The sequence below is a fragment of the Diabrotica virgifera genome, chromosome 9 (assembly GCF_917563875.1).
Source record: "Diabrotica virgifera virgifera chromosome 9, PGI_DIABVI_V3a".
In the NCBI taxonomy this organism is placed as follows: Eukaryota; Metazoa; Arthropoda; class Insecta; order Coleoptera; family Chrysomelidae; genus Diabrotica; species Diabrotica virgifera.
In genome coordinates, this window is record NC_065451.1 from 64,654,603 (window position 1) to 64,677,450 (window position 22,848).

Here is a 22,848-nt window from a genome sequence, read left to right on the forward strand (position 1 = left end):
TAGCCATTATCAATGGTAACGAAACCATTATTCTCGGCACTGCATATTTTCCCCCAAAAAGTGACTCTGAGAAATTTTCCATCTTCAATGACAATGTTGACAACACAGTCAACAATTTCAATCCATCCCAACTATGCCTTTTGGGTGACTTTAATCTGCCTAATGCATCGTGGTCCCATGACAATTTCAGTTCATCAGCCACATTTAATCACCTTGCTACTCCTAACGAAAGAACATCCATTGAGATTATCTCAAATCTATCCTGTCTGCATAATCTATACCAGATTAACGTTTGCCCAAATACCTCTAATTCTTTATTAGATTTGATACTGGTCCAAAATAAAGATATCGCCGTTGTTGAACCTACAGACATTTTAATCCCTCCTGACCAATATCATCCCCCACTGGTGTTTGAACTACCCATAACTACCAGATATAATGAGGGACTTTTACCGGAGGGTTACTATCATGACTTTAAATCAGCAAACTTTTCTCTAATTAAAGGCTATCTCGATTGTGTCAACTGGGATACTTTAATGATTGGATGTTCAGTCGATGAAATGGTTAACATTTTATATGATATTCTGTACTCAGCTATTGACATCTATGTTCCTGTTAAAAAATTCTCTTCTAGAAAATTTCCTATCTGGTACTCTTCGGAACTAAAATCGTGTATTATTAGAAAGAAGACAGCACACAGGAGACTTAAAGAGTCCAAGCTGCCAAAAACCAGTTACCTTTACAAACAGTTCTCAGAGCTCCGATCTCAGTCCCAGATACTTGCCAAGCGTGACTATTTAAACTTTACATTGTCTACTGAAAACTCTCTTCCCGGCGGTCTGAATAAGTTTTGGTCTTTTATCAATAACAAAAGAAAATCAAATGGAATTCCTTCTGAGTTATCTCACAACGCTAAAACTAGTTCATCTGGTAAAGATATTGCGAATTTATTTGCTGATTTCTTTTCATCAGTTTACTCCTCTGTTGTTGTTGATTTCCCCGAAGACATCACTTCTTCACCCTTAAACCTATCATCATGTAAACTATCCATCTCTGACATTTACTCTAAATTGTGTAACCTCAATCCTTCTAAAGGCCCGGGACCTGATGGCATCCCATCAAGCTTGCTCAAGTACTGTGCATTTAATTTAGCTCGGCCATTATTTCTCATCTTTAACAAGTTTTTAGCTAGTGGAAGCTTTCCAAATGTTTGGAAGACCAGTTTCCTATTGCCCTTACACAAAACAGGTGACAAAAGTCTTGTGTCCAACTATAGACCTATTAGTATCCTAAACTCTATTCCTAAACTATTCGAATCACTTGTCTGCGATTTCCTTACACCCTCCTTGAACGGTGTTCTATTGGAACAGCAGTTTGGTTTCAGGCGCCATAAGTCAACTGAACTCAATTTGCTGACATATACTAACTTCTTACTGAACGCCTTGGACGAAGGACTACAGGTGGACGCCCTGTACACCGACTTCTCTAAGGCTTTCGACAGAGTTAATCACAATATTCTATTAGAAAAATTGCAGCGATTAGGGATACATGGTTCACTTCTGCTGTGGCTTAGGGAATATCTTCTGGACAGAAAACAAATCATCAAGCTCTACAGCTATTTTTCCTACGAAATAGTTGTCCCTTCGGGCGTACCGCAGGGATCTCATCTTGGACCTTTGTTGTTTAATGTTTTTATTAACGATATAAAAGACTGTTTCCAATATGCGAAATTTCTTTTATTTGCTGACGATGTTAAGTTTTACTGCCACATTAGGAATCCACTCGACTGTTTAAGGCTTCAGTCCGATTTGAATCAGTTGAATGAATGGTGCAGCAACAATGACATGGTTCTCAACTCCTGCAAATGTTTTCACATTTCATTCACGCGTTCGAAAAGTCCTATCTCTTTCACATACAAAATAGGTGATATAAATATCACAACAGTCACATCCATAAAAGATCTTGGAGTTACACTTGACTCTGGACTATCTTTCAATATTCATATAAGCAATATCATCTCAAAATCGCTTCAACTGTTTTTATTAAAAGATGCTCCCAAGACTTTAAGCAGTTAAGATCGTTTAAACTGTTGTACTGTGCAATGGTGAGGCCAATCGTGGAATATGCATCTTGCGTCTGGTCAGTCGCCTATGAGACATACAACTGTAAGATTGAAAGGATCCAGCACCTATTCCTTAGGTTCGTCGCATTCAAAACAAACCGTAGAGACTGGAATTATATGGATCTTGAACTAGAACTTAACATTGACACCTTATCAAGCAGACGGAAAAAGAAGGACATGTACATGTTGTATAATATTATAAATTCAATTCACGACTGCCCTGAGCTCCTGGAGGAAGTAGGTTTACATATTCCCTCCAGAATCACACGTTCAAGATCTATGTTTCATACTCCCATCAGCAGAACTAACTTCACTGCAAATTCTTTCATCTCGAGGGTTTCTAGACAGGCAAATGCTTGCTCCAATTGTGTGGATTTCTTTGCGGATAGTTCGCGATTTTTAAAAACGCTAAAGGATTGCACCCTCTAGTTTTATGTTCTTGAATATTTTAAACTTGTGATTATATATCTTTACCTGTTATTTTTACTTTTTGACTTGCTTTATTGTCGTAGTGTTTATTGTATCTTATTGTATTTTACGTATATTTGTAATATTTTGTTAGTTCTTCATATCTTCTGTAATGTTTTATTGCAATGAGCTTTGCTCGTAAATATATATAAATAAATAAATAAATAAATAAAAACTGTGTCCAACTGTTGTCCACACTTGTCCAGGCATTTTTTTTAATTATCCACCTTTTATTTATTTAAATTAGCAATAATTATCGTTTGTTAGTAAAAATGCCAAAAAATGAGAATTTCTGGAAATTTTTTTCACGCTTGATTGTCTATCGAATGTCCACCCTTGTCCAGCAAAAATTTTTTTTTCCACCTTTTGTTTACGGGATACTAAAAAAACGTGAAATAAAGCCCAACACCCTGAAGTCAAAAAAACGTCGTAAAAACTGATAAGTTTGATTGTCCAACTGTTGTCCACACTTGTCCAGGCATTTTTTTTTAATTGTCCACCTTTTGTTTATTTAAATTAGCAATAATTATTGTTTTTTAGTGAAAATGACAAAAAATGAGAATTTTGGAAATTTTTTTTCACGTTTGATTGTCCGTCGAATGTCCACCCGTGTCCAAAAAAAAGTTTTCTTTGTCCACATTTTTGAAAAAAATAGTTGAAAAAAATTTTTTGGACAGGGAAGAAGTACAAGTTTCCGAATTTGAGAAAAAGTTGTCAGGACTAACAGCTTTGGATTGTCCAATAGTTGTCCATTCGTGTTCAGACATTTTCATTACTTGTGAAACATTGGTTTTTTCTCAGCAATATTTTTTAGTTTGGTAGCAACAATGGATCATGAATGCGAATTCCAAAAAATTATATTTTTATTCAATGCCATGTAGGAAAGGTTACTTTTCCACATGCACGAGCGATGCAATATTCACATTTTCACACATTGTTGAATAAAATATCGTTCTTAACTAGCGTGGAACAGTTTTTTTACTCATCTGATTACAATGCTCGCCTTCGGCTCACATTGCAACCCTCAGATTCGTTTAAAAAAACTTTTCCACACTAGTGAAGAAATATATTATTGTTTGTTTGATGTTTTTAACTTTTACTATTGCTTAGCAAGAAAATTTTCGTTGTCCATTTTTAGCCTAAGAGATAATTAGAAAATTATACATATATTTGACCCATAATAAGGCCAATCACCTGAACTTTGAAAAAAGGTCGTAAAAACTAATAGATTTGATTAAAAGCTATGAACAGGCAACTTGTTCATCAGTTATACTTATTTGAAAAAGTGTTCAATTCATTTTTTAAAATATTATATACTTGAAAATATTCTATTTAATTATATTACAGACATGTAAAATAGTTCAGTTTTTTGTCCGCAGCATGGACGAAAGTGAGATTTTTAGCCTGTGTTCGAATAAATATCTCTTCACATTATGGACAGAATTTTTTATTCACTCGTATGATTATTTCATGTGTACATACGAATACAACTTTTCACACGTGCAAAAAAAGCATTTTCATGATTCAGCCACAAAAAGCGTGATTTTTGTACGTGTGCGTAACGCAAAATCACAATTTTTGAGCCTTCACCATGAAAAATTATGTTCGCACATGTGAGCAATCGTCGATTTAGGCTCAGACGATTTTACGGCTCGGCTACGCCTCGCCTTAAAAATTTCGTCTTCGCCAAAATCGACATCTTGCTCACACATACGAAAATAGCTATTTATCCGTGGTGCAAAATGTACTACCATTGATTTTGTTTGACTAAGTTACGACCAAGATATTTACTCTCTTGTAAATATTACTGAATTTGGCATGATAGTTGCTGAGAATATACGTCTTAATTACCGTTGGGGCAAGCTTCTTGGATAATCATACCTTTCGATTTTGAACGACTATTTCCAAAGTCGAATTGCTGCGGTTTTTGTCAATCTCAAAATATTGTTGAATCCATATTTTTCATAAACGGTAATCAAAAAAAACTTCCTGCTGGACAAGAGTGGATATTCGATAGACGATAGACAATCAAGCGTGAAAGACAAATTTTTCAAAAATTTGCATTTTCTGAAGATTTTGATAACAAATTAAAATTATTGATATAAAATGTAAATGCAGATTGAAAAAATTGAAAATGTGGAAAACTTCACGTATCTTGGAAGTGTCATAACAGAAAGCGGAGGTACAGAAAACGATATTCGTATGAGGATACGAAAAGCTCAACAAGCATTCAGCATGCTTAACCCTGTTTGGAGGTCTGGGGAATATACTGCAAGGACAAAGATCCGAATATTCCAGTCAAATGTTATATCTGTTCTACTCTATGGATGTGAAACCTGGAAAGTGACAAAATCCCTTACAGACAAATTGCAGGTCTTTGTTAACAAATGTCTACGAAGAATTGTGCGTATTTTCTGGCCAAACACCATCAGAATCGAAGATCTGCTACACCTGACCCAACAAAATAGGGTAGAAAATGAAATAAAGTCCAGAAAGTGGGGGTGGATAGGTCACACACTCCGAAAAAGAAAATGAAATAAAGTCCAGAAAGTGGGGGTGGATAGGTCACACACTCCGAAAAGATAGTTCCAGTATAGCAAAAACTGCCCTAGAGTGGAATCCCCAAGGAAAAATAAAAAGAGGTCGCCCAGCACAAACTTGGAGAAGATCCATCATGGACGAGATAAGAAGTCAAGGAAAGTCTTGGAATGAGGTGAAGGCCCTAGCGCAAAATAGAACCCGATGGCGCGTTTTCACTGAAGCTCTATGCTCCACTTAGGAGTTCAAGAACATTATATATATATATATATATATATATATATATACGTCTTCATATCAAGGCGAGATCCGACTAAATCGAGGACAACCCGAGATCCACCAATAGGAAATTAATTATTGGAGTATATTGTTCATAAGTATCTTTATAATTAACATATTAATCATGGCACACTTAGAGGGGAAAAGATTTTTGTACTTAAATTTTTCTGATAAATTTACAGCGAAACGAGATCCGTCGCTGAAAAGTAAAGGGGAGGACTTATATACGAAATTTTAGATATTTACCGTTCAACGCGAGATCACACACTGATGCCAGCTCTAAAGAGTATTAGTAGAGCGGTTGGAGCTCGTGTTGTATTGTATATTTCCCACGATATAAAGATATATAATGGGCGTAACTTTTAAGTATCGCTTCTTTTGTGTCTTTAAAGTCTACGATTGACCTTTCAGAAAGTTCCTTAGTTTTATTACATACATAAGGGTGTGAAAAAAGAAAAAGAATACTTGACAAATAATAACCATTTAATAATGATAATTATTTGCAATACAATATTTTAAAACTATACATTAATATTCTTAAAAAACACTTACTACGAAACCAAAATGTAATTATTATATTCTTAAATAATACAAATTGTTACAAAATAATTATTTAAATGATTGCTTGTTTTAAAAATACATTACAAGAGAGTAAAATTTTTTATAAATATTATTAAAGTTTAAAAAATAAAATAACTCAATATGTAATTATTATTTGATAGTTAAAAAATGATTTTAAGTAAAATGATTTAAAAGATAAACAGAAACACACATAATTTTCAGGGTCAACTCCTAATTGCATGAAAATTTGGATTTAGATTCTACCCATACCCACTTCAAAGTTGAATTTGTGCCGTTGATTGCTTTTACTTGGAGGGTGAAAAAATATACGTTTAAAATAAGTCCGGAAACAGATCTGACTAAGTTTAAGCAACTTTTGTTCTATAGAGTTTTTTTAACTTAGGTACTAGGTTAATTTAGTAGTAGGTACTAGAGTCACTTGCGACTAAAAATATTTACTTTTCAACAAAAAAAAAACACGTTTTTCGGCGGTTTTTCGCAAATACTCAAAAAGTAAGTATTATATCGAAAAAATATTCTTGGAAAAACTGTAGCGTATAAAAAAAAACGAAAAAATGGTATATTCTTAGTCTATAGAACCAGTAAAAGTAAATTTGTAGCTCATAAAAAAGACGATCTTATCCTTCAAATTCCAAATCAAATATTTTAACGTGATACATAGTACCAAAGATGTTTGGATGTTAACCGTTCTCTTTACGTCTGTTTTATAGACTACAATAAAGCGTTTGATAAAATAAAACATGACCGACTCATGGAAATTCTAAAAACTAAAAACCTAGATGAAAGAGATTTAAGACTAATAACACATCTCTATTACAATCAGCGAGCAATAGTAAGAATTGAAACAGAAACATCTGAAGAAATGGAAATAAAAAGAGGAGTCAGGCAAGGCTGCATACTATCACCTCTATTATTTAACGTTTATTCTGAAGAGGTAATGCGAGAAACTCTGGAAGATGAAACAGTCGGCATAAGAGTAAATGGAGTCTTAGTTAACAACATCAGATATGCAGATGATACAGTAATAATAGCCGATAATTTACAAGACCTGCAAATACTCATGAGTAAAATAGTAAGGTGTAGTAGGGAGTACGGACTCTCTCTCAATATCAAAAAGACAAAGTTTATGAAAATTAGTAAAAACAACCATAATACTAACGAAATCTTGATAGTAGAGGGCCAGCAGATCGAAAGAGTAAAAAAGTACACTTACCTAGGGACACTTATAACCGAAAATAATGACTACACTGCAGAAATCAAAGTCAGAATCGAGAAAGCACGTTCTAATTTTATGAAAATGAAAAAGGTCCTATGTAGTAAAGATTTAACATTAGCTCTTAAAGTACGCCTAACAAAATGCTACGTATATAGTGTACTATACTATGGACTGGAATCATGGACGTTAAATGTAGAGACAATGAGACGACTTAACGCCTTTGAAATGTGGACGTATAGAAGAATTATGAGGGTTTCCTGGGTAGATAGAGTTACGAACAATGAAGTACTGAGAAGAATAGGTAAAGAGAAGGAAGTTGAACTGACAATTAAAGAAAGAAAACTACAGTACCTCGGACATGTGATGCGGGGCGAGAAGTATGGCATCCTGCGACTCATAATGCAGGGAAAGATAGATGGCAGAAGAAGCATCGGCAGAAGACGAATTTCATGGCTGAAGAACCTGAGAGAATGGTTTGGATGCAGCTCAAAACAACTATTTAGAGCTACTGCCTCAAAAATTAAAATAGCTATGATGATTGCCAACCTCCGTAGCGGAGATGGCACCTGAAGAAGAAGAATAGTACCAAAAAATGAAGCTCTTTTCGGGGAAAACCCATTAAAATTTTTTTAAAGTGTTAACAAAAAGCTTTATTTTATTTTATAAAAGTTATATACGGGTAGGAGAGACAACGGAACGAATTTTCGAACGTTTAAACAGACGACATCCCAGATTTACCAATTTCTGGACAATTGATCCAAAGGCTGGATTCTAACAACGAAACAGTTGTGGATTTTCAAGTTTTCAATGAGAGTTAGAATGAAAAAACATTAGTGAACTCGAGTATGATGGTTTGGAGAATTTGGCTGGTTATATCTGCCATAAATTGAAGGACTCCAGTATTCAATCCGAAGATGTTTCAACGTACACGTGGGTTGATCATTTGCGTGAGTGTGGTTTATGTAAACCATCAGACACTCTCTTGTCATATATTAAGTAACTGGAGACAATTTTTCCTTCCACATGAATGGTGATTCCATTTTGGTAACTAAAAATTATTTAGAAAACCTTATGTCCAAAAGTGTAACTGTAGACTGTTCTAACAAAGCGAACAAGTTATTTTTTAGGTCTCGGATGTACTTCCGAATTAAAGAATTAAACAAGTCTCTTAACAACCTGACATTGCGTAAAAGAAAAATTATGAAAAGTGCTACATAGTTGCTGTATGTACGTCTATTTCACATGCACAAAATTTAAATAAAGTGCATGGCATGAAAACTGTAAAACTTATTTTTGTCTTTTCCAAGCCTCTTACTTAAATCTGATGAAATACATTATTTAAAAAATAAAAAATTTTGTTTTTTTATCAATCCATTAAATTTATGGTTTTATTTTGGGGCTTTTCTTCCCCTTGGTAAAAATTATATTTACTAATGTGTAGGCCACTAATCAATTTTTGCCAACTAACGAAATATAATAATTTTAGTAGATATCGATTATATGAATATTTTTATTTTCCGGATAACAATATAATCAAGAAACTGGGAACTTTACAAATAACTGAAAATCAATTTAAATAAAAGTAAATAGTTTAATAATTTTCCTCTAAACTATAAAAATCACTTAGTTTCTTTTAGTCATAATTCATTCATTTGTACTATTCTCAAATTTCATTCTCGTTCGTATTACGAACGCATAGACGGGACTATGCTTTACTCTGTTGTTAACGTCATGCGCCAATCGGACGAGCTTACGTAACTAGAATATCAGGGTGTGCATATTTCCGGGTCCCGGTGAATTCGTATCTATTTTAATCCCCATCCTAATTACAGACCAACTGGCAACTCTGGTGCGCAGGTAATTTTTAAATAACGCATTAACTACCGGTGAATTGGTAACTTTCATTTTTTAAGTATTGTTGATAATCTAATATCGGTATTCCAGGTATTTAGCGCTGCACTCCTAGAAAATGGAAAAATGTCACAGGAAGTGAAACCGATGATGAAACGAAACGCAAAAGAGAAAACTTGGATGATTGTTTTAATAGAAGTAAAATTAAAAAACGGTCACCAAGCAAAGCAGGCAACGAAAACAAGGAAGACATGGAAAATGTTATGATTACAATAATGAAAGAGCTAATGAATAAAAACGATGAAATGCTTCAGGAAATAAAACCAATAAGGAAAGAATAACAACAAACCAATAAAGAGTTAATGGGTGTAAAAGCAGAGAAACAAAAACTAAAAAAAGAAGTAAAACAGCTACATGAATGAATGGAGCAACTGGAGAAATTTAGCAAAAAGAAAAGCTTGATCGTAACTGGGTTGAAAGTAGAAACAAATGATTATAAGAAATTAAAAGAAGAAATGGAAAATTTCAGAGCCCAAGAGTTGCAAATACAAATAAAACTAAGAAGTGCAAAAAAAATAGGAGAAACAGTATGCGCAATAGAAACAGAAGCCCTCACGGATAAAATGGAAATCCTAAACAAGAAACGTAAACTAAAACAGCATAAAGATCGTATCTATATAAACAACGATTGGACATCGAAAGAAAAAGAAATACAAAAGGAAATAACTCAAATAGCAAAGGACGAAAGAAGCAAAGGTAAGCAAACGAAAATCGGCTACAAGAAATTAATAGTGAATGGCAAAATCTAGATATGGGACGAAGAGAGAGAACAGCTGATAGAAAATTCAAAAAACTAATAAACGAAGAACAGCGGCTGAAATATGATATTGACATGGCAAAAAAAGACTCGGAAATGCAAACGGTTAACGAAAACAAAATAACGTACACAAAATAAAGAAAGAATCTCAATAAGAAGAAAAGAACAAAACCCATTAGAATGGGCTCTTGGAATATTAGAACCATGCTGGCAGCAGGTAAGATGCAAGAAATAGCTCTTGAAATGAAAAAATACCAACTAGAAATCCTAGCCGTACAGGAAATACGATGGAAGAAAGAAGGAAAAATTGAGAAGAAAAACTTTAGCATGTATTATTCGGGAGAAAACAAACAGGGAACGAATGGTACGGCATTTATGGTGAACAAAAAAATGAGGGAAAAACTGATACAATTCAAAGCAGTTAATGAAAGGATATCTTACATAAGAAAATAAACAAGCCCCCATCTCGATAGTCAATTGCTATGCACCCACCGAAGAAGCAAACCAAGAAGATAAAACAGAATTCTAAGACATCCTGGAAAATATTGGAAGAAATCTGTGAAAATATTCCGAGGAATGACATATTAATAATATTGGGTGATTTCAATGCAAAGATCGGAAAGGAGGACTAAAATCGTAATGTAGCTGGCAAAGAAACCATTCATGAAACTACGAATGATAATGGAGGAGAAATCTGCAACCTAGCAGCAGCAACAAATACATATATAGTTAGTACTGGGCATAAACATAAAAAGAAAACAAAATAACATGGATGATACCAGGAAGAATGGATGGAAACCAAATAAATCATACTCCAATTTCGAAAAAGTGGACACAAATAGTACAAGACGTAAGGTCATATAGAGGGGCAAATGGAGGCACTGACCACATATTGTTGATAGCAAAACTTAAGATGAAAATAATCAAAGCAAATAATCATAAGGAAGGAAAAAGAAGGAAATGGAATATAGCCAATCTAAAAACGCAAGAAACAAAGCAACAATATACAGAACAACTGGAACAGAAATTGGGTCAGTACGAGCACATAGAAATAGAAGGAGAATGGAAAAACATAAAGAACAGCATAATAGAGACAGCAGAACAAATAATAGGATTCCAAAAAAACAAAGAATCGAAAGAATGGTTTGATGAGGAATGTCACCAAAAAAGTCAACTGAAGCACCTCGCAAGAAACAAATGGCTACAAAGTGCCGAACAGGAACAACTGGACCAATATAGAAAAGAAAAACAAGAAGCATTGAAACTCTATAGAAGAAAGAAGAACACATGGATCTCTGAACAAATGCAATAATTAGAAACGAATAATAAAGACAACAAGAAATTGTTCGAATAGATATAACAACAACACAGTACCAAAAAATCTGTCACAAAAATAAACAAAAAAGATTGGGAAAAACATTTCACGGACCTATACAAAAACGACAATAAGGCATATTCAGAGGATGTGGATATAAGACATAACAGAGATGAAGAGGAAGTCGCACCTACTTATTAGGAATTCATGGAGGTATTAAAACAACTAAAAGTAAACAAAACGCCAGGGCCAGATGAAATCAACAAAGAACTGATCATCAACGGCGGAGAGGAGCTCACGAAGCGAATGCACAAGTTAATGGTTACAATTTGGAAGGACGAAAGCATGCCCATAGAATGGAAAAACGGACACATCGCACCAATCTTTAAGAAAGGAGATCCAACTAAGTGCTGCAACTACAGACCAATTGTGCTACTAAATACAACGTATAAGATATTGACCACAATTATAAGAAACCGACTAAATCAATACACAGAAAAAATTATAGGACCATATCAACAGGGTTTTAGAACAATAGATCAAAGGAAGATCAACAATAGATGCAATACACGTACTGACACAAACAATTGAAAAAAGCTATGAACATGACATAGAATTACACATACTATTCATCGACTTCCAACAGGCCTTCAACAGCATATACAGACAACAATTATTAAAAGAAATGAAAAAAATGGAGATACCGCCAAAATTAATAAGACTAACTAGAATGACAATAAAAGACAACAGCAAAAGTTAAAACAAATGAGGGCGATACAAATAACATCAAAATAGAACTTGTAAAGAAAAATAAGATAATAAGACAACAGACAACAGACAAATAGAAAAAGTAAGACAAGGAGACAGTCTGTCAACGACAAACGACACTATTTAATATCGCTCTAGAAGGAGTAATTAGGGACACAGGGCTGAAAAAGACAATTATTCAAAGCTGAACACAGATCATAGGATATGCAGATGAACTGGGACTGGTAGCACGAGATAAAAAAAGACTAGAAGAGGCACTTTTAACCCTGGTAAGAGAAGCAAAGACGAGAGGACTAATAATCAATCAGAATAAAACAAAATATTTTATAAGCACACGAGACAATGTAAACAGAATAGCAGAAATAAAGATAGGTGAAAATACATTCCAGAGAGTAGATTGCTTCAAATACCTGGGGGTGATGGTGGACGGCAAAAACGGAAGGAGTATAGAGATAAACGACAGAATTAAAGCAGGTAATAGACTATATTGGAAATATCACCAACTACTCAAGGACAAAAACCTGAACAAAAAAAACAAAATCAAAAATATACACAGCAGCAATCAGATCAGTGATAGCCTATGGAGCAGAAGTAATGTGCCTTACGAAAAAAGACGAAGAAAAGTTAAAAATAATTGAGAGAAAAATTATAAGGATACATGGCCCAGTAAAGACAGAAACAGGGGAATATTGAAAGCTGATGAACCATGAAAGAATAAATATAAATAAAGGAGAAGATATAGTAAAATTCATTAAAGCACAAAGCCTCAGATGGTTTGGGCACACACAAAGAAGAGGGGTAGAAGAACTGATCAGGAAGATAATGAACTGGAAACCAGTAAAAAATAGACCAAGAGGAAGACCAAAAATTAGATGGGAAGATCAACTGCTAGACGATATATCAAAGATGGAAATTGCAAACTGGAGAGAAAAGATTCAGGACCGGAGAGAGTGGAAGAAGATAGTAGAGAGGGCAAAAAAACATCACAACCTATGAACTAAGACCTAAAGGAAAAGCGGACTAATTTACCGCGTGAAATGGATTAAAAGAGCTCATATTTGAGCGAACTATACTCTAACAAGAGTGAACGGTCCATATAATAATTCCAGGTATGTACCTGTATAAATTACCCTCCTTGAAGTTGGTGTAAAAGGTATTCACCATTTATTTATTGTCTTTTGGAAGGATTACTAGAGAAAATCCAAATAAATTTTGAAAAAATGGCTGAAATCGCTGAAATTCTTGTAACAGATTCCGTAATGAGTGTACATGGGTGTTAAATGATTTTAAATTTCACTTAGAGAAAGTGCTAAAAAGTCTAAAACATTTATGGTACTGTTCTGCATCTGGTTTCCAGGCAACCTGTTATACCGACGGTTAGTTTTTTTAATATTTTGAGTAGTAACTATGTTGGTTATCAACAATTTGATGTCAAAAATGCACATTTTGCCATTTTTTGTCTACCAGTAAGAAGAAAAATATTCAAAACAAAATTTAAGATAACCGCATTATAGAGCATGTAAAACAATTTAAACAAGGTTTTATAAATTTCGCTATACTTAATTGTTGCTTATAAAACTATAAATTAAGTCAGTTTAACGTTAATATAACTTATGTAAAAAATACAACTTATATCTCGATATTACGTGAAATAGCTCAAAGAAATGAGTAAAAATACACGGTTTTTATGACACTCAGTGTAACTACGTAACAATTGTTTTAGTTTCTATATGGACGGAATAACAAAATTTATGTAAATCTGACCAATTTTTTCTCAATTTAATTATTTTTTGACAATTTAAATAAAAAATAGCCGATTTTAAGAATTTTCGTCTATAAGTTACAATGTTTTACCAAAAAACTGAAAAAAGAACCGATTAGTTTATGGAAATAGCCTTAAAATGAGTTGAAGTAAAATAGAATTGGAGGTTTGTTTATCAATAAACATTAACTATTCAAATTTATTTCTTACGTTTTAAGCTAACTACCTGAGGTACCCCTAAACCCTAAAAATGTCATCAAAAGGACGATTTTGAAGCTCTTCCGACTGGATTAAAGAAGCTATTATCGATTCAAACAAAAGTTGTGTATTTTTAATTCTAAATTTCAACTATTTAATTAAAAATAAAGTGTTTCAGTTGAAAATTCAAAGTTGCTACACCCACCGCTTTCGCAGGCAGAATAAGACCCTGCTATTACATAAGTATATAGATTTTGAAAAACCATTCAAAAAGCATTCCAAAGTTTTTTCGATATGCCGTCTAGTTCTCGAGATATTTGACAATCGCCTTTCTGGACAGAGCCCTTAAATAATGTAAACATTCTTATTCAAGCTAGACATAAGCCGAGTGAGAGAGCTGACCGTGAAATTCATTTGCGATGTTTCCAAATTTACCGGATCTCGCTTTGTCTGCAAAATATATATTTACCATATACACAACGGATCGCGCGCGCTGCCCTCTACAGCGGATTTAGTGGAACCACTGCAATATAAAATTCACCAAAAGGGGTGCAAAATGAGGTCCAGACAAAAATCGATTTCCTTGTACCCTAACCATTGTTACATCGAGATGTCACTATATACACGTGAATACAAGGTGAGATCCAAAATCGGATCTCGCCGTGCAAAACGGATCTCATCTTGTATAGCTTATGATACAAACGGATCTCGCCTTGATATGAAGACATATATATATATATATATATATATATATATATATATATATATATATATATATATATATATATAAAATGTAAAAGAAAGATGGACAGGTAAAAAAAATGCTTGGATATGTGTGGAAAATTGTTGGACAATTAAATGTATCGGTTTTCACGACTTTTTTTTTCAATCCGGAGTGCGGGGCGTTATTTCTTGTTTTTTTATTAAATCTCTTGAACAAAAGGTAGACAGAAAAAACTTGTAGCTAAACAAGGATGGAAATTCGATTGACAATCAAATATGAAAAAAATTTTCAAAAATAGTATATTACATAACTAGGACTTATTTTATTTACGAGTGTGAAGTTTGTACACAGAGGCAAAGCCGAGATTTACAATCATACGAGTAAATATTAGATTTGTTTTTTTTCTTGACATTTTTATTAAAAAACTACAACTATTCCTATAATGAAGAAAAAAGTGGAAAAGTAAAAAAAAATGTCTGAACACGTGTGGACAAACAACTATTGGACAATCGAAACCTGTCAGTTTTGACGACTTTATCTCGAATTCGGAAAACTGTACTTTTCCCGGTTCGAAAAATTATTTTAAACTATATTTTTTAAAAAAGGTGGACAAAAAAACTTTTTACTGGACAAGGGTGGACATTCGACGGACAATCAAATGTGAAAAAAAATCTCCAAAAATTCTCATTTTTTGGCAGTTTTACTGACAAACAAATTATTGCTAATTTAAATAAACAAAAGGTGGACAATTAAAAAAATTGCCTGTACAAGTGTGGACAACAGTTGGATAATCAAACGTATCAGTTTTTACGACGTTTTATTGACTTGGCGTGTTGGGCCTTATTTCACGTTTTTTTAGTATCTCGTAAACAAAAGGTGGACAAAAAAAATTTTTGCTGGACAAGGGTGGACATTCGATGGACAATCAAATGTAAAAAAAAATTTCCAAAAATTCTCATTTTTTGGCATTTTTACTAACAAACGATAATTATTGCTAATTTAAATAAATAAAAGGTGGACAATTAAAAAAATGCCTGGACAAGTGTGGACAACAGTTGGACAATCAAACGTATCAGTTTTTACGACGTTTTTTTGACTTTGGGGTGTTGGGCCTTATTTCACGTTTTTTTAGTATCTCGTAAACAAAAGGTGGACAAAAAAAATTTTGCTGGACAAGAGTGGACATTTGATGGACAATTAAAAAAACAAAATTTTTGAAAAAATCCTATTTAGAGGTGCCAACTTCACAGGGCTGCCTCTTTTGCCATTTCAATGATTTCATCATCTGTCCGCAATCGATAGCCATTTGCGTCTTATCACAAATTAACAATTCGTTTATGTCATCCTTAGCCAATAAAAAAAACAGCCATTCAGCCATAACTTCATTTGTTACCACACTGTACATTTCAGCGAATTTCGTTTGGCTTATCGCAATGCTCAAACAAAATGAATTGATGCCCCAATTTTTGCTTATGTAGTCAATACAACTTATGTACGGACCCTGACGGTTAACAGAGGTAATGGTTAATGGAGAGACGGATAATCGAGGTTCCACTGTATTCACATTACACACGTATTTTTTGAAATAGCACATTCACACAACGAGGGTTATTCAATGTTTGCGCTTATAGAAACACTGAAAAATATTAAGTTGTGTATGCATGTATGCTCCACGCCTATGGATAACCATGATACGATATGCCAAAGTATCAGGCAAGCCTAAATCCGTAACTGAAATAAATCAGAAGCAGATTCTAAATTTTAACCTATTTAAGGACACACATGTTAATTTTGAAGTAGATATTAATAGTAAAAGAGGAAAGTAATAAAGTAAAATGGTTTAAAATTAAATATTTACAGATACACGCAAAGAATGCGAAAAATTTGAGATATTTTATACCATGTTTTTTCATAGTGATAGAATATTAATGTTATTGTAAAATTTATAATTTCCAATTAAAATTGTGTAACCTGTGAGTTGATATTTTGTTAAAATATACTATAAAAACTATTTTTCTCCTAGCTATATTGCAAATAACTCGAAACATACAACCTTTTAATAGTTAAACGGGAAAACTTATTAACACGGAGAGTGTAAAATAGTTGTTAGGCGAGTTACAACCTTTTTCTACGAATACTCATGTTTAATCTCACTCAAACTGAAGAGTTATAATAGTTAATAAAATTACAAAACAAACATCTCACAGTAATCGCTTGTTATGTTATAAATATCATATCACATTAGTGTAAAAGAGCCTAATCATTTCGCTACAAATTTTTAAAAATTCATGTTTTTGTTTTTTGCCTCTCCAGTAAAATCGCTAAAAATGAGTTACAACCTTGTTCGAGGGGGGTGTCGAAATGTAGATTATACGAGTATAATCTTACATGCTTTTTTGATGAGTGTGCGTCTCTTTGTTTTAACCGTTTCATTCAACTACTTATCACAATGTGAACATATCCAGTAACATTTCATTTTTAGAGCCGGTTGTTTGTGTGAATCAACTCTCACTAAATGGCATTGGGAAGAGTATACTTTTTCTAGTTTGAGTCTACTTTTACTAGTAAATGTTGAATAAAAATGTTCATTTTATATTTTTTATAATAAACTTTTACTAAGACTAGCATTTTGAGTTGACTCAAACTAGAAATAGTCAACTCCAACTGGATAATCAACTTGAACTGTAACATATAGGTACATATAGCCAAATAAAATAAAAAAAGTCAAAATGTAAATTCGTACAGGTTGAAACAAATTTTTGTATCAAAGTTTAGGTGGGTACAAAAGATATCTTCAAGAAAGCATCCAAATCATACAAGGGGATCATTGTTTAAATAATTAAAAAGGGGCCATTTTTGCAAAAAAATTACTTTTCCAACTGCTGAGGTAATTCACTTATTAATGAAGGTCTATAGAATTTTTTTCTGCAAAGTTGAAGCTTTCACATAAGACTTACTAAATTAAATTTGACCTCATATTTATTTAAATAATTGTATATAAAACTTTAAAAACAAATTTGCAAAAAATTATTTTTAGCCTTTTAAATAAGCTTGATAAAATATCTTATTTTACAGACGAAGTTGCGCTATGTTACCAGTATTAAGCAAAAAAAAATCGGTCGAAAAATATTTAATATTTTTTGAGATATTGAATTTGTTTATTAAATGTGACTATATTTTCAATTGCAAAAACGCGGTTGTTGCCAAAGAAATATTCACCAGTGTAAGATCCCTTTATTTTTATGTATATTTTCGATAAATGTATTGATAAATTCAAATTTTAATTAAACTCCCCCCTAAAGTGGAATTTGAAAATTATTCAAATTTGTTTATAATTTGTTTTTTTAATAACGTCGCAGGGATTAAGTATTTTGAAATGCCGTTTCGATAATTGGGTTCTTGGGAATTTTTTACTAATTAACAATTTTTTTTGTCGTTTTTTTTCTTCTTTTTTTTTATTGGAGTTATATTACTACTGGCCCTTTTAGGGTTAAATTTCATTAAGAACGTCGAATCTCTGAGTTGTAGATTCTAGATCTAAAAATATTAAGATTTAAATTTAAAATCTCTTAAATAAAATGTGGCTACTTACTGACTTACAGGGTGTTTTATTTAAAAAATTAAAAATTATTGTTACCAAGTACTTTAAAACTATTTGACGTATCCTTAACATACTTGGCAGAAAGTGTGGCTATTATACACCCTACTAAATTGTGATTAATAAACGTTTCTAGCTACTGCCAGAGGTGTACGACAGGGGATAGTGAATGATTGACCCTTCCCAAATTCTGCGCCTCTGACTCTCTGAGTGAATTACTTTTAGCGAATTTTTTCGCTTCTCCAATACTTTGTATGTAAATAACTTTATTGGTATCGATAAAGTCATCAGTTTGCGACATATTGAAAGTTTAAAATGAATGAATGAATGAATCAAAATAACTATGCTGTTTCATTTTTAACATCCAATATATCGAAAACTAATGACTTAATCGTTACCAATAAAGAGTATATTATTTACATAGAAAGTATTGGAGAATCGAAAAATTTCGCTAAAATAGTAATTCCCTCAGTGGCGTAGGATTTGGGAAGGGTCAACCATTCACTATCCCCTGTCGCACGCCTCTGGTAGTAGCTAGAAACTTTTGTTTATAAAAATTTAGTAGACTGTATAGTAGCCACACTTTCTGCCAAGTATGATAAGGATACGCCAAATAGTTTAAAAGTACTTGGTAAAAATAATTTTTAAATTTTTAAATAAAACACCCTGTAACTCAGTAAGTAGCCACATTTTATTTAAGTGATTTAAGACCAATCTTAATATTTTTAGGTCTAGAATCTACAACTTAGAGATTCGACATTCTTAATGAAACTTAAACCTAAAAGGGCCCTTAATACATATATAACTCCAAGAAAAAAAAAAGAAGAAGAAATATAGACAAAAAAATTTGTTAGTGAAAAATTCCCAGGAACCCAATAATTATCGAAACAGAAATTCAAAATATTTAATCCCTGCGACGTTATTAAAAAAACAAATTATAACAAATTTGAATAATTTTCAAATGCTATTTTAGGGGGAAGTTTAATTGAAATTTGAATTTATCAATACATTTTTGAGAGATTTCATCAATGAGATCTACTACAGGTGAATATTTCTTCGGCAACAACTGCGTTTTTGCAATTGAAAATATAGTAACATTTAATAAACAAATTCAATATCTCAAAAAATATTAAATATTTTTCGACCGATTTTTTTTGCTTAATACTGGTAACATAGCGCAACTTCGTCTGTAAAATAAGATATTTTATCAAGCTTATTTAAAAGGCTAAACATAATTTTTTGCAAATTTGTTTTCTAAGTTTTATATACAATTATTTAAATAAATAGGGGGTCAAATTTAATTTAGTAAGTCTTATGTGAAAGATTTACCCTTCAACTTTGCAGAAAAAATCCGATAGACCTTCATTAGTAATTTGATGACCTCAGCAGTTAAAAAAGTAATTTTTTTGCAAAAATGACCCATTTTTAATTATTTAAACAATGATCCCCTTATATGATTTGGATACTTTTTTGAAAATATCTTTTGTACCCACCTAAACTTTGATATAAAATTTGTTTCAACCTATAGGAATTTACATTTCGATTCACATGTAGTGTAATTTTATTTTACTAGACTAATAATATATGAATAAATTACTTTGGATTAATTTTGTACATTTCAGTTAACTACACTTAAGAGCCCAAAAATAGTCTACTCAAAAGAAAATAAGTTATATTTTTTGATTACTCTGTTTGGCAAGTGTCTATCCACACACAGTGTAAATTTACAAGTAACATATTGTAACCTGAAGTAATTTTTATTGAAATGACACAAATATTTTTAAATTAGTAAATTGAAGAACATAAGAAAGATACCTTTTTTAATATTGTATGTGAGAAAACATGTTATGAACGAAAGTCATTACATAACGAATGTAAAAGTAAGTTATCATACAAAGTCTGAGTAAATCTGCGACCTTATTACTTACTGATTCCTGAAGAAACACTTCCCACTAATCACATAATGAAGTTTTTAGCTCCGCCACTGTTGTGATATTGGTGTTGGCCATTTGTTGGCTAGTAATCTGCACTGTGTGCCATCAATCGTTATCATGTCTTAGCATGAAGCCGTCACCCATGTAGCCAGTGTAGGGAACAACATTGTCTTGGAGAATATCCGTAATGTAACGATCCACTATCAAACCCCCTCCGTGACCACTATACGATATCTTGTACATATGTGAGAGTATGAATATACTTTCAGAGGGTATGATTGTGGACTGTAGTTAGAATTGCTAGGTTCAGGTGGAAATATAAAATATATGGTTTTATACGACAATATTGATATTTATATAAAGAGTCTTACCAAGTTGTGAAACGTTGTAGATCACTAGAGCCGTGGTGACACACGAATTGAGTTTTGATTGCCGCGCTGATGTATGCCATCACTCACGAATTACTGTTCGTCACGTAACGTAACATGTATTGCTATTGTTCATTTCGGTTAGGACTAGCTTGGGTTGGCGCTAGGTAAAGAGATTAATGATATGTACCTTCAGGAGATGAGCCGGTACCCTTGTTGATTGTTCCACAGGCTGATGAGAAAGAGAAGCTCACCCTACGGCGGGTGTAGAAGAAGAAGAAATTCTCAATCGCAAATTATCCAAATATTGTCTGTCTGTAAGGGTGAGCAGAGAGGGTAAGAAATAGGATGGATGAAAATGGTACTATTGAACAGGGCTGGCTTGAGATTTATTTACAGTTAAGGGTTTTAATAAGAGATTAAATACAGTAAAAAATATAATAGTATTTTTGACATGTGAAAATTGAACAACCACCATTGGGCGAACTCAAGCTCTGTTTTTCCTTCAAGATAAATACCCCAAAATATACACGAACCACCTCCATAGCTCACTCTTTTGACACTGCAGCACTGGGCAAATCATTCCTTGGACCTTCGATAGATGTGTTGTGTTCTGTCATCGCTTTACAAGTACATTCGACTATCATCAGAGAGTAAAACTCTGTATTATTGGTCAAGGTCCCAATTGAAGTGTTCTCGGACAAACTGAAGTTGAGCGTATTTCTGATAAGCATTCAAATTGGGCTGTGTGTTATCATCTGGGAGTCAAGGTGGTAGTCTTAAGCCTTCTCCTAACTATCCACTGAGTGACAGTGACACCTCGAATACAGTCGAACCCGCTTATTAGAGTACCGGTTATAGGAATATCACGGTTTATGGAATATAAATTCGAGGTCCCGAAACGTTTCCGTTTACTCTTTCATAAATTTATCCGTTTATTGGAATACGTAGTAATAAAACAAGACCGCTTATTAGAATATTATTCAGGTTAACGAATAAATTTTTACCTACAATTTCGAATTTCCTAAAAATTTAAATTATGTCTTGTATTATGGTTTCTCGCCAAGGGCTTCGAAGGCCTGTAGTGCTGTTTTATTTCTATTATTTGGTTTTGTCAGATAGGTAATAAATATTTTATTGCGTTGTTATGAGTACCAATTCAATCGTTCACCAACAAATTCAGTCGTAAAGTAATTTCCTTTGTCTACAAACTATACATATTGCCACCATGTGCCTGTTATAAAATTTTTAATAAACAGTTCGCCCATCCTAATCGCTTGTAAAGTTATAAAACGTTTTCGGGATGGCCAAACCATTGTAAATTTTTCTAATTTTTATAATAATTCAGAACAACAAAAGTGATAGTATTTTATGTAACAAAAAAACAAGCTACAATTACCAATTATTTTTCAAGACTAAATAAGTAATTTTCTGATTAAGTATACAGGGTGAGTCATGAGGAACTGTACATACTCCTACCTCGTAGAGAGGCTCCTAAGAGGAATAACAAATGACCATTAAAAAGTGTCTGCTTCCATTGTTTAATAATATACAGGGCGAGTTTCGCATTTTGACAGAAATTTGTATTCGTCATAATTTTTGAACGGTCAGATCGATGTGTCTCTTATTTTGGTCAATCGTTACACTATTACCACCCAATCAACTGATTTATTCAAACTAGAAAAAATCAGGTCCGGCTTTAAAAAATTAGTTCGTTTGGGTCTTAGAAAAAATTTCACCCTGTATAGGCTTTTTGAAAACTTTAATATGAATTTTACAAATTAGACAAATAGGCAATTAAAATGACATATTTATTTTTTTCCCCACACGATTACTTAATTTTTTATAAAAAAATCAAATTTGACTATGAATTAAAAGTTTGGTAAAGTGAACCAAAGATTTAAAAAAATTAACTTTTATTACAAACATTAATTTTTTTTTAAACAGATATTTAATTTATGTTACCACCCAATCAACTGATTTATTCAAACTAGAAAAAATCAGGTCCGGCTTTAAAGAATTAGTTCATTTGGGTCTTAGAAAAAATTTCACCCTGTATACACTTTTTGAAAACTCTAATATGAATTTTACAAATCATACAAGTAGGCAGTTAAAATGGCATATTTATTTTTTTCCCCACACGATTACTTAATTTTTTATAAAAAAAATATAGATTTGACTATGAATAATTAAAAGTTTGGTATAAAGTGAACCATAGATTTAAAAAAAATAACTTTTATTACAAAAATTAATTTTTTTGAACAAATATTTAATTTATGTTACCACCCAATCAACTGATTTATTCAAA